At 38.4% G+C, this 17789-nt stretch overlaps 3 long non-coding RNA genes across 5 annotated transcripts in view; 2 read left to right on the top strand and 1 right to left on the bottom strand.

Annotated features, from left to right (window-relative positions):
- LOC110990889 (uncharacterized) overlaps nucleotides 1–17789 on the bottom strand; it is a 445142-nt gene that overhangs the window by 163473 nt on the left and 263880 nt on the right. The window lies entirely within an intron of this gene.
- On the top strand, nucleotides 1216–5782 carry LOC147799546 (uncharacterized). 2 transcript variants are annotated; one of them, XR_015424818.1, is made up of 5 exons: nucleotides 1216–1334; nucleotides 3451–3533; nucleotides 3880–4116; nucleotides 4553–4666; nucleotides 5664–5782. It is a non-coding gene; the product is annotated as an uncharacterized LOC147799546 (long non-coding RNA). The 2 variants fall into 2 exon arrangements; XR_015424819.1 differs by lacking the exons at nucleotides 4553–4666; nucleotides 5664–5782 and having other exon boundaries at nucleotides 3880–4530.
- Nucleotides 6456–9648, top strand: LOC147799545 (uncharacterized). The gene is made up of 2 exons (XR_015424947.1): nucleotides 6456–6556; nucleotides 7844–9648. It is a non-coding gene; the product is annotated as an uncharacterized LOC147799545 (long non-coding RNA).

Genomic DNA, 17789 nt, shown 5'->3' with positions numbered 1-17789 from the left:
CACAAAACCGTCGAAAGGCTAACCCGTTCCTTCGGAGCGCCGGGCGGCATTATTTCCGCCCTACATTGTATGTACATGTATTTTGAATTTTTTTATTTGGGGGGGGCATTTACTGTCGGACAGTGAGTGTGACCCAACTTGCAAAAACGCACAGTTGCATTCGATGTCCCTCTCTACGAGTACCTAAGGAGCCCCTAAGGGGACAGGCACAATGAAGATTTTTTTTAATTCCGTTCCCTCGAATTATCGTTTCGTTCCCTCAAAATCATCTCGTTCCCACAAAATAAAATAATAATAAGTACCACTCTATGTTGCCCATCGTTTGCTCCAATGCATGCAGTCCGTGTCAAACAAGCTTACCATAAACAAAATGCATCAAATTCCAGTATCGGTTTCGCTTCAGGAGGCATTATATTGCAACCTGAAAAAGGTATAATTAGCTGGAATCCCCAGAATTTCGGACGTACATTTGCTGACTTTTTGGTAGATAACGTCTCGTAAAGCATCTTGTCTACGACTGACTGTAGTTTGACGTCATGGTGTGTGTTGCGGTCAAGATGTAAACTACGGCTGCATCCGAATCTCTTGTCAAGAGCTAGGTATAGGTCTTCGCTCCATAGGAAATGCGTGGAGACCCGTAGACAATAGACCCAGCCGTAGCTCTGAAAGCCCAAGCCTCAGATGGTCGCGTTTGTCCAGGCTTTGGGGGTAGGAAATACATGGTTTTTTTATATTGATGCAAATTGCTCGCATACAGTTTTGGGAAATGCTTTTTTTTTCTCTTTGCAATAGTGGTCATTCTTTTGATTTACATCACGAAAAAAATAATAATTGCATTATCTTCAGCTCTTCGTCGTACTTGTTCACACCACGGACGTGTATAATAAAATCTGGACTCGCAATGCCCTTAATCAGCTTATAGAGTCATTGAATCCACTTGCAGCCATTTTACCGAGCCGAATACAAAGCTTTCCTGGTAATGCCCGCCTTTGTTCTTCCTGACGTCAATAGTAGGGAGCCAACCCACGCCTTTGTATTCGGCTCGGTAAAATGGCCGCTGGTTGGCTTCTTTTTCATACAAAGGCGTTGCAAGTCCAGGTTTTTTTTATATACGTCCGTGGTGCACACTTACAGGGCCTATTTCAAGCGCGCCAATCACCAGCGCTGTCTTATCCCCTGTTTAGTACCCTGCTCAATATGTGCCCAAGTTGATCGACGACCAGTTTTCCACTGTGGCGCGAGCATTAGCATTACAATGCCTACGCACAAGAACGCAAGTGTGGCCAAGTTGGCGGGTTTGTTCAAATGTGACTTCACAGGAGGTGAATTTAAAGGTGAGAACTGAGACTGGCTTACCATCCAACAATTGAAAATAAATGGAGAAAAGACGGCAAAGATGATAACGAGATTTCTGTATTACAAACTCCACAAGTTTGGGCTTGGCTTTGTTGATTTTACACTGCTTTTGCTGTGGTAAAGTGCACCCTGCATTTAAACATGGCGGCCCCACAGTGACTGTTAGGCATGCAGGCTGGGATTTTAAAGAGGTTCCTTTGGTTTCTTAACTTTGAAGCAGTAATGGAGAGACGAAGAACACTCCTGTGAGACCGTTTTCTGGATTGTTGCACATCTGATATGTATTTTGACACTTTATTGTACTCAGCAGGTCTGGAAACAGCCCACGCTATATAAACACTGTAGGCCTAGCCTACTTCTGATAACAGCCCAACAGTAAATGTTAATAAAATAAAAAAATAGGCCTAGGGAGTAATAGGGGCCTATGTACTGGTGTGTTGTAAATCTGAAACATGACTTTTGTCCAACAAATTTTTCAACCAATGAAAATCTCCAGCCTGTATGTGGGGCCAAAGTTACTAATTTGATAGTCAAAGAGTAGTCTAAACAAACTGGAGGATAGTATGATTTGATGTGGTAAATGAAGAGACAACATTACTTTACACCCCACGAGAATTTGTCAGGAAGTCAAAGTCTTTAAAACTAACTAGACCTATCCACTGAGGTTCAGAATTATATAAATACATTATACAATCTGTAATTTCTACATATTTCAGTGAACCTGGTAAAAATTGGGTAGAAAGTAGGCCTCATACTTTAAGTCTGTGTTGCATGGAACCATGCATGGAGATCTCTACTGATTGCATGATGCAAATCTTAAAATTGGAGGTTGTGCTAATCATTTCTAAATACAATTTGATTATTTTCAAAGATTTTTCTTTGCCAAAATGATTTTGGTTATTACCGTAAAATCTTTTTGTACTGAAAATACAATGGGGAAAGGTCTAGTTTCCAAGATAACTGTCCTCTTTGTTTTGTTCATCTGTCTATGTGCTGTTGGTATGTTTGTCAGTCTATCTGTTATTCATCTGTCTGTTATTCCGTTGTCTCTCCCCCTCTCTCTCAGTCATTCTCATTCAGATACGAAGGTTATTGTGGCAGCACTTACCATGTACATGTATGTTTCCTTCCTCAACTTAGTTTTACTTATTGTTCATGGTTGTAGACTGGAATGCTTGTTAGCTTTTGCGATGGAAATGAGACATTGGCTGGATTGTTTTGTGAGTGATAGATCTGATGTAGTCAAATATGCAGTAGTCTTTTTCAAGCAGTGAAAATTTGTTTATTCCCGTCTTTGTGCAAAACAAATCATGATATTCTTGCAATAGGGGTTTCCACAAGAATGTGAAACACATAAATATGAAGCCAGCGTTGAACTAAACGTCATCCTGATGGTCATTAGCTTGCAAAAGTTATTAAAGCCAGATTCAAGAACTTAAAAATCAGGTGCACTGTGATTTTGTTCTGTCACAGCAACACATTGCTCAACCGAAAGTTCAATTGATGTTTGAATATTGTAGAATTTAGTTTATTTATGTCATGGAATGATACTCAATTCTAATGACGCTGTTGTATGAAGAGGCTCAATATCTATTTTAAATAACATTTGCACTTTTGGCTTTATCATGTGTGTCATTACAAACATCCATTGCAAATATATATGTAGGGTACGTGTATATCTTCAGTTAAACCCCTACATGAAATGTTTTCAACGGTTTATGTTGCACTCTATGTTGGCAACACACGGTGCGGCGTCTCCATGTGAGAATACAGCATGCACAAGTATTGAACATTGGCTACGGCTCTCCACCGCTGCTTCTTTTGATCAAAATTTGAAGCCGTATCGCAGGAGGCGGGACTGGATTATGGCTACCCCTGTAATGCACCACCCCATAAAATGCCATGTATAACTAGATTGATACACCTGCAGTGCTGGGTGCACATACGTGAATTACAAATTCTCAATCAGCTCTCTCCATCTTTCCGATTCTTCAAAGCCCTCTGAGAATCAGCAAACAGGCTCCTCCACTCATATTTTCTTGCCATTTTTTTCATTTTGCATGTTTTAATGACTGTTATGTGCATTCATTTCAGCTAGAGCACAAGCCGCTGATGAGTCGTTGCTTACAGGACGATCAGCTTCTTGTCATTTCTCGATGATGGCCACTGTTGTTAAGGTAATTGTACTGTGATCTCTTACTGTAGCCTTCTTGGTAAAACGTAAGTGATCTTTTGTTATTGGTCATCCCAAAGGTTGGATTCACTGATTGAGTCTCCTGTGAACTCATTGCCTCATGTCCTGTAGACCTAGTACATTAAGACCTACCACACCTTACTGTCTTATAATATAGCTCGTGTAAACAAAGTGTGACTTCATTATGTCTATCTAAGGATCATGCTTGGTGAGTACATTTATTTTGCCCAAATACCGGGTGACATGTATATGGGGAGCTATAAAGGTTAAAATGGTCCCCCAAATCCTCTGATTTTATACTGTTTATAATTTGGGAATGTTTTCTGCAGAGACTGTGATCTCCTGTATTAGCCTTAAGTTGGACCGAGAGAGAACACTATTTCCTTGGCATCAGAGGCTCCTTTGGTACTAACTTTTCATCACTGGTTCATGAACGACTAGGACATGGTAGCAGCCCAATCGCTACCAACAAAATGAATACTCCCAACCAACACGACTCTTTTCAACCAATTAAGTTGTGCTTCTACTCAAGGCAGATTGAAGAGATTGCTTGGCTGAAAAAACAGGTGGGATTGTTTAAACATAACCCCTGATCAACACTCCTTGTTTTGCAGGCTTGCATCTGTAGATGGCTAAAAACAAATCTTAAGAACTGGAAAAAGTAGACGGATGTAATATGTTAAATTGCTGCTTACAGGCTTGAGGAAAAGGACTTTTTGGGAAGTGTACATGTATTTAAGGTGTTTTGAAAAACAAAATATACTAACTAGTCAAGCAACAATTGAAAAGAAATGGAAAAATGACAACTAAGAAGATTTTAAGAAGATTTATATGAGAAACTCCAGTGATGTGGGCTTGTATATTATTTGGCCCTGATCTTTGTTGATTTGACACTGCTTTCAATGATGTTTCAACTACTGTTGTAAAGTGCACCTATATATTTTGAAATTGTGGCCTCCACATGTGTGCAGTAATACGAATTGGAATTCAAACATGGTTTAGTTTTCCTAGTTTCAGTAGTTTGACAGAGAGACAAGAGCAAGCTAGTCCCTGGAGGCAGTTCTCTGGAGTGTAACAAATCAGAGATATCTTATCACTGGTGACACTACTCGACAGGTATGGAAACAGTCTACATCATATTCTGATATTAGTCCATGGTTATGGTAATAGAGAAATGCCTGGTTGTTATGTAGATCTTGACCTTGGGTTTTTCTTTTTAAGTTTTCAACTAATGAGAATCCCCAGCCTTTAAGGTTGGATTGAATTAAACTACAAAAAATGGATGGAATTTTTTGGTATGGTTGTACAATTTGTGCCAAAGTGAACAGAAACAAGACGGAAGCTGCATCTACAGGCTGCTTGTAGTGAATGAGGAGTGTACTGAAATGAAATGTCCTCATTCCTGGATCAAAATCACGTACAAGGATGAGTGTACACATTCCACAAGGGTTGTTTAAAAAAATCTGGACTTGTTTTATTTTATCAGCCAACTTTTTACTCACTGAAGCCATCCTTCTGTGTCAAATACATTAAAGGTGCAATGCATCAGGTTGTTACAATATGGCACGCTAGCCCACAGTAGGTACAATTCGCTCTTTGCACGCTGCCACCCCAAGCATGCAGAATCTCGATCTTGATCTTTACAAAGTTGGTTCAGTGATTTCCATGTATGTTGCTTCGTCATTCTGTGCATGCTGTGTCGGATCTTATACCATACGATTGGACAATGTTTCAGAAGCTGATTGTGACATGATTGTACAATCTGCCAGATTGAGGCTCTCCATGCCTATGGTGGCAACATGCAGAATAAATAACGTGTGTGTCCAGAGTTTCTTTCATGATATCCTCAACACAAGACAGGCTTCTATCATACACACCAAGGATTCAACATTGGCTGGGAAGTATGATGTAAGCCATCTTCACAATAATTCTTTTGTGTTCCACATGCCTGGAAGAAGGTCATTTAGGGAAGCACTTATGACTTACTTTTCTCCATCTTTCTCATTCTCCACTGCCCTCTGAGAATCAGTTAATCCAAGCTAATGCACTCATGTTGTATTGTAATTTCTTCCTTTTGCATGTTTTTAATGACTGTTGTGTGTGTCCATCTCAGCCAGAGCACAAGCCGCTGAGTGAGCCGATGTTCATGGTACATCCAACCTCTTTAGGATGGGGTTCCTGTGCTCGTTGTTGAGGTGATCGAACTTTGATCTCTTGCTGCTGCCCGCTGGGTAAAAGGTACGTGGGTCCAATGTTGTTGGTTACTCCAAAGGTATAATTCACTGATTCAGTCCCCTGTGGACTCATATATATTTCATATATGGACCCAAAACATAATGATGTCAAGCTATTATTTTTTACTTGGACAGTTATTGCTTCCCCATCTTACGGCCTTAGGAAACTAAGCATGACGTCATTATGTTACAGGTCTCTTCACTTTTCAAAAAGTTGACAGGGACAGAGGTCCTTCTCTGTGGATTAATTTAATTTTTGCGTAAACCTGGGTGACATACCTGTGTATAGGGAGCCATAATTTAATACCATTGATAAATTTTGGATGGCAGGTAAAACATGAAATATCAGAGAGTGTTTGGCCCAACCCCTTCGGTGTATGCAAAATCCTATTGAATCAGACGATTTTGGACTGTCTAAATTTTCTTCTTTCTTGGGCTGTTGAAAGAGCCCAAGAAAGTAGAAGGGGTGTCAGTTTAAAATGGCTGCTTCGAAGCTTTAGAATTATGTCTTTTCAGGAGTTGTGTTTGCTGATCAACCAACAATTGAAGAGAGTTGAAACAAAGGTCAATACGAAAATGAGAGTTAAAGACTATAAAGACATCGCAGTGATGTCTACTTGTATGTTATTCAGCTCTAATCTTTGTTTACTGGACTCTTTGGTTTTAGTAGCTGTAGCATTGATGAAGAGACAAGACCAAGTCCCTTGGAGACAGTTTTCTGGAGTTTAACACATCACTGGCAACTGGCATTACTGACGAAACAACTCACTCGGTAAGCACTTTATATCATGTTCTGATTTGAGCCTAACAATAAAAGTCATGTTCCAGATTTTGAACAATATCTGTACATAATTTTGTATACATGTACAATTGTTCTGTAAAATCTGGAGCATGGCTTATCAGGCTCTACTCTTGAGGATGACGAGAGCATGCTGGATGAAACGTCAAGCACACACTCTGCAGTTCTTATCAGACCCATACCTATTCCAAGGGAGATCTATCCACATGATGTAACCACAAGCCCTGTTTTTAGTCTCCACCATGTAAAGCGTCAAGTCTTATTTAATGGAGGTGAATACTTGGGGCAGTTATGTTTCCTGGTTTCCCATTTGTAAGTTGGTCTTGTAATTGGATGGTTTTGCAGCAAATTTGGCTCTATATAAGGCCTAATCCAAACTAAGCTTTTGTCTGTGACTGTAGGGTTGGTGAAAATCAACTGATCTTGTTGTCATTTTGTTGAACATATCCACTGAAGAATGTTTGATTCTGATATTCCCAAATTTAAGAGAACTATACACAAATGAAGGCAAAAGCTTGGGTCAGTCATTGTGTCTACTAGTAATCTTCTCCCTCTTGTACTCGTTAGTCAATCTGTTTTAGTAGTTAGTTTAGCCTGTGTATGACGATAGTCTTCAAATGGTCGAAAGGTGTTTCTTGGTTAATCATGATGAGTACCATCTCTTCAATTATTCTTATTTATTTGACCATCACAAGAACAAACAAAGCAAAATTAAACACAAATTATTTAAAAAAAAAGCACAAATACAAGTAAATATAAGCAGTAGCAGGGACCGGGGATAAAAATCCGAATACATAACGAGACAAATATCAGTTATGCGGGTCAGCAGGGACTGCAAAAGTAAAATAAACTACTATTACCCCCATTTATGCTCATATCATTAGCAAGACAAATTAACCAGAACAAAGGAAACAGTAGTCTCCACACAGGTGATCAAAATGACAGCCCAAAAAAGAGAAAAAAATATCTGAGGAGAACGTTTCATTTCCATATTTCCAAACGTAAGAAAATTATCCCGCAAAGTGAAGGCCATGCTATAAAAAGAATTTTTTTTACTCGTTCTTTTTAATCATGTGAATTTACTCATTTAAAAAATATCCAGTTTTAGTCATGTCCTCTGTGCCCTCCTTTTGAGGTGATTTTATTGGCTTGTTGGTAATTTTGGTTTTTTGTCACTTATTATTCATGTGATGCCTTTAATTGTAAATCATGTCATCCTAATTAAACACTTGCCTGTGATTTGTTTACGCCTGTACTCAGTACCACAATTACGGCCAGGATTTGGACTCTAGCACTGTGCCTATCTGTTCTACTTGTTAGTCTTCTGCTGCTGGTTGAACAGTGATACGCTCCATGCTGTGACATGCTCAACCTCTCTCATCACTTTCTTATCTTGACTGTTCTGGAATAGCATGAGCAGATTCCGGCTGCAATATTTGTTGTATAAGAGCACTGAGCCTTTTAGGGGCAATAAAAGTAACAACAGCATGATTTTGATTTCCTCAACATAACAGAACTGAATTTGCAACTGTTGCAGTGACCGTTTGTCTTGTGGTGGCAACAAAAAGGTTTTTTTGAAAGGTTGCTACTTTGCGTGGTTTTTCTGTTCCATCTGGTGTACCTCAAGGAAGTGTCTTGAGCCCAATCCAGTTCTTATGTATACCAACGACTTTCCTTATCACATCTTGTCAGCTAGCACTTTATTTGGTAACAGTGCTCTTGTGTATAGGCCAATATAATGTCAGTCTGATGACCTTCAAGACATCCATGGCTTCCAAAGATGTCATGCTAATAAAATGCATCTCAATGCATTACTAAGGAAACCAAAGTTTTGCTTATGCTAGGATGGTCAAAGAAAATAGTGGACCTGAATTGTACCTTAGTTAACATGCAGTTTGAAGCTGATAATGAGTACAAAATTTCTCGGGAAAATTTTGTTATGTCACTACCAAATCAAACAGACTTAGTATGTCTTGCTTTCATCTTGCAAGTTTCTAGTGTTGACTATTCTGGAATACAAGTAGCCTATCTGGTATCTTCACAACAGGAACCTTATACATTGACAAATTAGAACAAAGTTCAACGTTGAGCAACCAGAATAATTTTCTAGTGAAGAAGATTTAAAATGGATTACACGGATTGGTTGCATATGTACATTGAATTTGTCTTTACGTGAATCTAAAAGCATCCATGTTTTGCTTACATTTGTTGTTAGAGGTCTTCATAGAGCTTTTGACCGTGAAATAGTCTTAGTGAACAGGTGGTACATTGAAACGATCAGGCTGGACAAACCTTAGGGCACTAATTCAAAAACTGCATTTTGCCAATTACATGCTCTTGAGATGACCTACATGTACCTGAACGTTTGAGAACTGAAGTGGTTTAAATAACCCTTCAACACGGGATCAACTTACCAAGTACCCACTTGAATTTGAAACTATATGAAACTTGACAGAGTACTGATTGAATTTGCAGTGGAGTACCCTTGTAATAAGGTCGTTGGGACTGGCAAGTTGTGGGAGGGTCACTGTGTTGTTTGGTGCAAGGAAGCACAAAATGGGGGGATTTGAATACCTAGGATTTGCCATGTGGGCCAGATGTGTCAATGGTTTTGCTTTTGTCGGTATTCAAGTGTATTTTGTTATTTCGTGGTGTCTTTCTGTTTTTTCGGTTTTTACACAATAAATTTCTTTTATTGTTTAATTGATTGATTTGTTTCTGTAATTAATTTTTTTTGGTTATTTTAATGTATTTGTATGTCATATTTATATTATTTTGCCAATTGTATATATTTTTTCTGTTCGATTTATTTATTGCCATTTCTTGAATCTTGTGCTGTTACTGTATTGTGTATGTGTGTGCACGTTTATGTAAACCTGGAGCTTCAGAAATGAAGTCTTACGGGTGACAGTTATTGGATTAACTGTGCCTCTCCGGGCATTTGTAAGTTTGTGTTTGTGATCTCAGTGTATTTTGTGTTATGTGTTTTTGTTTAATGTTGCTGTGTTCTTTATCTTGGAAAATGCCGAATAAATGAAATTGTTTCCCTCATTGTACACACGTTATTTAGTCTCTTTTCGACGAAGAGTTTTTATCTCCGAGGTTAAGTAGGTTGACAAATGGTCCGAATGGGCGAGCGTGGGGTGACTCGACAAGGATGCAAATTTCACTATCCCCTGGAGAAAATTTTATTTCGATATTTGGAAATATTAAACAAAAAGGTTTCATATTTTTTTGGTTTTGCATGCTACACACGTCAAATACACGCAACGTTGTCTCCATATCCGATATTAAATTGTCAAGAGATGGGCTGATCCTGGAGTCTTTGGAAAGGTTATATGTTTATCATCCAAAAAGAAAATTTCATGCCGTTTTGCAACAGAACAGACATGGGGGTCAGAGTTTTCCTTAGACATGCTCCCTATTTCGTTCGTTTTCGCTTTGTACACACGGTAGTCGGTCTGCGTCTGCCGTTACATGTCTCCATAGCCGAGTTTACAGTAAATATTCTGAAACGGTCAAAATGGGCTGACCTTGATATCTTCAGAGACAGTATATATTTCTCTGTCCATTGAGATAATTTTCCTGTCCATATTTAAGCTGAAGCCTTGGAAATACCTGCAAAAGAAGGCTAGAGTTGTCCCACTGCTCTTTGTTCTCACTTTACCGAGACACTTCAGCGCACAGTGTGATCGCAATATTTTAGCCAAAAAAATTTCCGATTGCTTGAAATGTGGTAGACATGATGACAATCAAAGGGCAAATGTTCCTCTATTCATTGACGTAGGTTTCATATTCATAATATGCTGAACAAGGCAAGAGATCTTGGCCGTGCTAGTGCTTCCTGTGTTTTTGCGATTTGTCCTTTATTCACACATTACTGGTCTTCCCAGCAGCAAATCCAGCTTTAGCGTTGGGGGGGGGGTTCAAACTGAATACAGTTTCGGGCCTATTCAGCATGATTTTGGGGAAGAAGAACTTTCAGAAGCGTGACGGTCGTGACATCCTTGTTTTTATGTCTTGGTATTGTTTTCTTAGGGTATTGGTGCTGATATACCCATTACTCCCTTTCTCACACACCTACAAAGTATTTTTAGTGAACAAAATTGTGGCAGGGGCATGCCCCCCACCCTTGCGTCCACTGGCCGGACCATTGCCTCTTCCTGAGCAGAGAATGGCTCCATTATATTCGAGCATAAAAGTGCAGACATTTGTCCAAATGTGGCATTCATGGCGGCATCTGAAATAGTACATATTCCTCTGTCCATTAGTCGAAGTTTCAGATCCAAATTTGTTATTATTTGGGAAATACCCATCGAAGAAGGCAAGAGTTCATGTCTCACTGCTTGTTATTTTTGTGCAATTGTCCCTTTGTAGACACTCTACTGATCCTCTTCCTGCGCACATGGCTCAATATTTGCGCACTAGGGTCCTGATGCTTGCTACTTTTGTTCAATTTCCCTTTGCCACATTTTACCGGTCCTCGATCTTCCCCAGTAAAGATGGCTTCCCATACCCGGGCTTTACAGGTCTAAAAGTGCTTCAAATCTAAGAGTCTACGCGACATATGAAAGGGCACACTTTCCTTCATCAGATGACATAGGTTTTATATTTCTAGTTATTGGGGAAATACACGAAAAAAGAAGACAAGGAATCTGTAACTGCTTGTCAGATTCGTGACTTTTCCCCTTTCTCCACACTTTAGCAGTCCTCTTCCCGCACAAAGATGGTTTTATGTATTCGAACGTAACAGGTGTGAAGATTGTCCAAATCTAGCAATCCTACCACTTTCCAAAAGGGCGCATGTTCTAATAAATGATACGTTTCATATCCATCCTTGGTGTGTTTAGGGAAATATGGGAGAAAGAGGACGAATTTTTCTCAGACTGCTTACTGTTTTTTGTGAATTTCTGCATTCGTCCTCACATTACCATTCCTCATCCCGCGCAAATACAGCTCCATATGTTCGACCAAAGAACGTCTAAAAATTGTCTAAATCTGGCAATCCCAGTACCGTGTAAAAGAGCACGTTTCACGTCCATGTTAGAAAAATGTTGGCGAAAAAGGCAAACCTTGTCCTACTGCTTGTAACTTTTGTTCATTTCTCTTTTCTAGTACTGCCTGACAGAGAATAAGTTCCACTCTCTATTGAAAAAATTTTCATTATCCTCTTGTTCTAGATAGGGAAATATTAGCAAAGGTAGGCAAGAGTTTTTGTCCCACTACTTTTTACTTTACCGTTCGTGTTTCCGTGCATAAATGGCTCCATATGTTTCAGTATAAGGTTTGAAAATCGTCCAAATACAGCGTTCTTGACAGCTACTGAAAGGGCACTTGTTCTCCATTCGTTGACGTATTTAAAGTTTCAGGAAAATTAAATGAAGTTAGGAAAAAGTTTGCATTCCACTGCTTGTTTTTTTGTTGTTCACCTCTTTTGGTTCAATTTGTTTCATTGTGCTATTATTTAGGACTTTTAATTTTAGGCCATTTAATTATTTAGGTATTTATTAATTTTGCTTCTCTACCCTTAAGTTCTCAACTTCGTACATATTCCCCTCATCTTATTTGCTGCATTTAATCCTTTTCAATTGCACATATTTAAAGCTCCTAACATCTAACTATTTCAAGATCTGAAATCGTAAGTAGTCCAAGTTTCAAATTTTGCAGTTATTTCTGAATTTGGTGATTTAGGTATTTCGATATTTTGTCATTTTGCTATATGACCCTTTAATTTTGAAATTTGTTCACCTATCTTATTTGCTGCACACCCATGTTTATTCCAGTCTGAATTCCAACATAACTAAAGGTGCATGGATCAAACCTTTTGAAGAAATCAATTCCTCAATAGTCCAAGACTCAAGTTTAGATAGAGATAGTTTGAAATTTGGCTGTTTAGTTACACTGGTATTGAGTATTTTCTTAGCCCTTCTTTTAACTTTGGAAATTCGTACATATTTTAACCTAACGCATTCGCTGCATTCCGATGTATTCCCGTCTGAATATTCGTAAGTAAAGCTCCAAAAATCTAACCTTATCAAGGAATCACAACCTGATTAGTCCAAGACTCAAATAGTGCAGTTATATACACATTTAGCTATTTATTTAGACAGATACTGAGTCTTTTGTTTCCTCCGCCTTAACTTTAGAAATTCGTATATATTTAAGCCTGTTTTATGCCTTTCTTTCCGATGATTTTCCGTCTGAGTTCCAACCTAACTAATGCTCCAAAATCTAGATGTTTGAAGAAATCCATTCCTCAATATTTCAAGACTCAAACTGTGCTGATATTTAGAAATTTTGCTAGTAAGTTAGACTTTTATTGACTCGCCTTATCCTTAACTTTTAAAATTCGTACATATTCGACCCTACCGCATTTTCTTTATTTTAATGTTTTCTCGTCTGAATTGCAACATATAACGGGAGCTCGAAAACTCTAACAAATTCAAGAAATCAATTCCTGAATAGTCCAAGACTGAAATCGTGCAGGTATTTAGAAATTTAGCTATTTACTATAGAGTCTTTTTGAAGCCCTACCCTCAACTTTGGGAATTTGCACATATCATTTTGACCCTACCACATTTGGTGCATTACGAGGCTTTCCCCAATCAATTCCAACATAACTAAAGCTCCAAAACTCTAAATTTTTTAAGACAGAAATTCTGCAAATGTCCAAGAATAGAATCGTGCAGGATTTAGAAATTTGGCGATTTAGTAAGACAGATATTGAGTCTTTTTGTAGTCCTACCCTTCACTTTAAAAAGAAAATCGTACATATTTCATATGTACGATTTTATCGTACAATATCGTACATATTTCATATGTACGATTTCATATCTCAATTGCTGCATACCGACATTTCCTAAGAATTCCAACATAACTGCAGCTCTCAAAATATCTAAATATCTAAAACTTAAATATGGTGATTTAGTTAGACAGATATGGAGTCTTTTATAGCCCTACCCTTAACTTTAAAAAAATCGTACATATTTCTCCCTTTCTCATTTGCTGCAATACGATGTATTCCACTATGAATTCCAACATAACTGAAGCTTCACAAATCTAAAGTTTTCAAGAAATCAGTTCCTCAGTAGTCCAAGACACAAATTGCGGGGGTATTAGGAAATTTCGCGAATTAGTTATACAGATATGGAGTCATTTTATAGCCCTAGCTTGAAAAACAAAGTTGTACATATTTCCCCCTGGCCCATTTGCTGCATTTTGATATATTCCCCTAAGAATGTCAACATAACTGAAGCTCAACAAATCTAAATTTTTCCAAGAAATCAATTCGTCAATAGTCCAAGACTCAAATTGTGCAGGTACTTAGAAATTTTGCGATTGAGTTAGAAACATACGGTGTCTTTTTGATGCCCTACCCTTAACTTAAACATTATGGGGTCCGAAATTTATAAGGATGAGAAAGAAGATACCTGCAAGACTCTATAGATTACCATCAATATGGGGACAAAAGTCAGCATGAAAATGTATATACATACATCTCTCTCATAGATCATCGTCAATATTTGTACTCCATAGATTACCGTTATTATATGATCTCTAGTGTATTAGCTAGATTAGATTACTATCAGTATGAAGATACCTTCATAATTCCATAGATTGCCGTCAATATGAGGACATCAGTGTATCAGCATGAGAATGTACATACATAAATTAGTCCATAAATTATATGTGCATCAGTCAATAGACTAATGTCAATATGGGTACAACAGAGTACCAGCATAAGAATGTAGATACATACATAACTCCATAGATCACCGTCAATATACGGACTCCATAGTTTGCCGTCATTATGGTGCTCAGTCATGCATGACAGGAGGGATACCCACCAAGGTATCGTTTAATAGAAATAATACTGCTTCTACTTTTCGGAGATCCTTTTATATTATAGTAATATCTCATTGTATGGGCATATTAACCCCTTTCTTCAGGGTTAAGTTTTTTCTGGGACACTCTGTACATGACCGTCATTATGGGGACAACATTGTATCACCATGAGAATGTAGAATACATACATCACTCCATGTATTACCGTCAATATGGGGACCCCACAGATTGCCGTCATTATACGGACTCCAGTGTACTATAGTCATGTAAAAGTAGATCCATATACATCACTCCATATATTACCGTCAATATGGAGATTCCACAGATTACCGTCATTATAGGGACTCCAGTCAATAAGCAAGGGAGTATAGATACATACATTGCTCCGTAGATTACCGTCATTATATGGGGTCCAAATTTATAAGATGAGAATGAAGATACCTGCATCACTCCATAGACTACCATCATTATCGAGACTCCATGGATTACAGTCATTATAGGCACTCCAGTTCATAAGCAAAGGAATATAGATACACACGTTGCTGGAAGGATTACTGTCATTATTGTGTCCCTAATTTATAAGGATGAGAAGAAAGATAAGTGCATCACTCTATAGATTACCGTTATCATGGTGTCCCAAATTTATTAGCATTTTCATGAAAATAACTGCATCACTCCATAGATAACCATTATTATATGGACTCCACTTTATAAGCGAGGAAGTATAGATACATACATTACTCCGAAAATTAACGTCATATGGGTCACAAATTTATCAGGATGTTCATAAAGATACCTGCATCACTACATATAATACCATCATTGTGGGGTCCCAAATTGTTAAAGATGAGAATGAAGATAAATGCGTCACTCCATAGTTTACTAACAACATGGTGACTCCATAGATTACCCTCACTACAGGGACTCCAGTGTGTTAGAATGTTATTGTAAATAAATGCATCATTCCGTATATTACTGTCATTATAGGGACTCCTGTTCATTTGCAAGGGAATGTAGATACCCTGTACATGGGTTGTTCTATACATTACCCTTATATTTTTGCGTAATTCTGACTTTGCGGTATACCGGGTCCTGTAATCGCACAGACATTGCTTCATGTATTCGAGCATAAAAGGCCTTAAAATAATCAAAATCTGGCAATCTTTGTGTCACCTCAAAGGGCACATATTCCTCTATAGATTCATATAAGTTTTATGTCAAGATTTACAGTAGTTAGGGATATATCTGCAAAAGGAAGTGCGAGTTATTTCTGACTGCTTTATATTTTTGCGAAATTCTGACTTTGCGCTGCGCCGGGTGCTGTTCTCGCCCAGAGAATGCTTCATATTTCCCAGCATTAAATGTCTTCAAATTACCTACATCTTGCATTCTTGGTGTCATCTGAAAGGCCACATGTTTCCCTATCCATTCATTTAAGTTTCATATCTGCCAAAGGAAGTGCAAGTTCTTGTCTGACTGTTTGATATTTTTGCGGAATTCTGGCTTCGTCTGCGCTATACTGGTCCTTATCCCACGCAGATACTGCTTCATATAATCGAGCTTAAAAGGTCTTAGAATTATCTAAATCTGGCAATGTTGGTGTTATCTGAACGTGCACGTTTCCCTGTCCATTCATATAAGTTTCATATCCATATTTGCAGTAGTTAGGGAAATAGCTGCCAAAGGAAATGCACGTTTGTGACTAATTGCCTGATATTTTTGCGCATTTGTGGTTTCGTCCGCACCATACCAGTCCTGATCCTGCGCATAGAATGCTTCATATATTCGAGCATAAAAGGTCTGCGAATTAACTAAATTTTTTGCAGAATTCTGGCTTCGTCTGCAATATAAAGGTCCTTATCCTGCGCAAAGAAGGCTTCATATAATCGAGCCTAAAAGGTCTGAGAATTATCTAAACCTGGCAATCTTGGTGTCATCTGAAAGGCCACATGTTTCACTGTCCATTCAGATAAGTTTCATATCCATATTTGTAGTAGTTAGGGAAATATCTGCCAAAGGAAGTGCAAGTTCTTGTCTGACTGATTGATATCTTTGCGGAATTTTGGCTTCGTCTACGCTATACCGGTCCTTATCCCGCGCAGAGAATGCTTCCTATAATCGATTGTAAAAGGTCTGAGAATTAATTAGTATAAAAGTTCTGAGAATTATCTAAATCTGGCAATCTTGGTGTCATCTCAAAGGCCACATGTTTCCCTGTCCATTCGTATAAGTTTCATATCCATATTTGCAGTAGTTAGGGAAATATCGTCAAAAGGAAATGCAAATTCGTGTCCAATTGCCTGATATTTGTGCGGAATTCTGGTTTCGTCTGCACCACACCGGTCTTTATCCTGCGCAGAGAATATTTTATATAATCGAGCCTAAAACGTCTGAGAATTATCTAAATCTGGCAATCTTGGTGTCATCTGAAAGGCCACATGTTTATTTATCGATTCATATTAATTTCCTATCCATATTTGCGGTAGTTGGCAAATAGCTGCAAAAGGAAGTGCGAGTTCTTTTCCAACTGCCTCCTTTTTTGCGGAATTCTGGCTTCGTCTACGCTATACCGGTCCTCATCCCGCTCAGAGAAGGCTTCCTATAATCGAGTATAAAATTTCTGAGAATTATCTAAATCTGGCAATCTTGGTGTCATCTGAAAGGCCACATGGTTCTCTATCCATTCATATAAGTTTCATATCCATATTTGCAGTAGTTAGGGAAATATTCTCCAAAGGAAGTGCAAATTCTTGTCTGACTGTTTGATATTTTTGCGGAATTCTGGCTTCGTCTGCGCTATACTGGTCCTTATCCCTGGCAGATACTGTTTCATATAATCGAGCATAAAAGGTCTGAGAATTATCTAAATCTGGCAGTATTGGTTTCATCTGAAAGGCCACGTGGTTCTCTATCCATTCATATAAGTTTCATATCCATATTTGCAGTAGTTAGGGAAATATTCTCCAAAGGAAGTGCAAATTCTTGTCTGACTGTTTGATATTTTTGCGGAATTCTGGCTTCGTCTGCAATATACCGGTCCTCATCCTGCGCAGAGATTGCTTCATATAATCGAGCATAAAAGGTCTTAGAATTATCTAAATCTCGCAATCTTGGTGTCATCTGAAAGGCCACATAATTCCCTGCCCTGCCCTGCCCTGTTGGTGTGATCTGAAAGTGCACATGTTTCCCTGTCCATTCATATAAGTTTCATATCCATATTTGCAGTAGTTAGGGAAATAGCTGCCAAAGGAAGTGCAAGTTCTTGCCTGACTGATTGATATCTTTGCGGAATTCTGGCTTCGTAGGCAATATACCGGTCCTTATCCCGCTCAGAGAAGGCTTCCTATAATCGAACATAAAA

This window comes from Acanthaster planci, linkage group LG03, assembly GCF_054643075.1.
Source record: "Acanthaster planci isolate LZ-2023a linkage group LG03, COTS_SCS, whole genome shotgun sequence".
NCBI lineage: Eukaryota > Metazoa > Echinodermata > Asteroidea > Valvatida > Acanthasteridae > Acanthaster > Acanthaster planci.
Note: the sequence above shows the minus strand (reverse complement) of the source record. Positions and strands in the feature narration are given on the sequence as shown.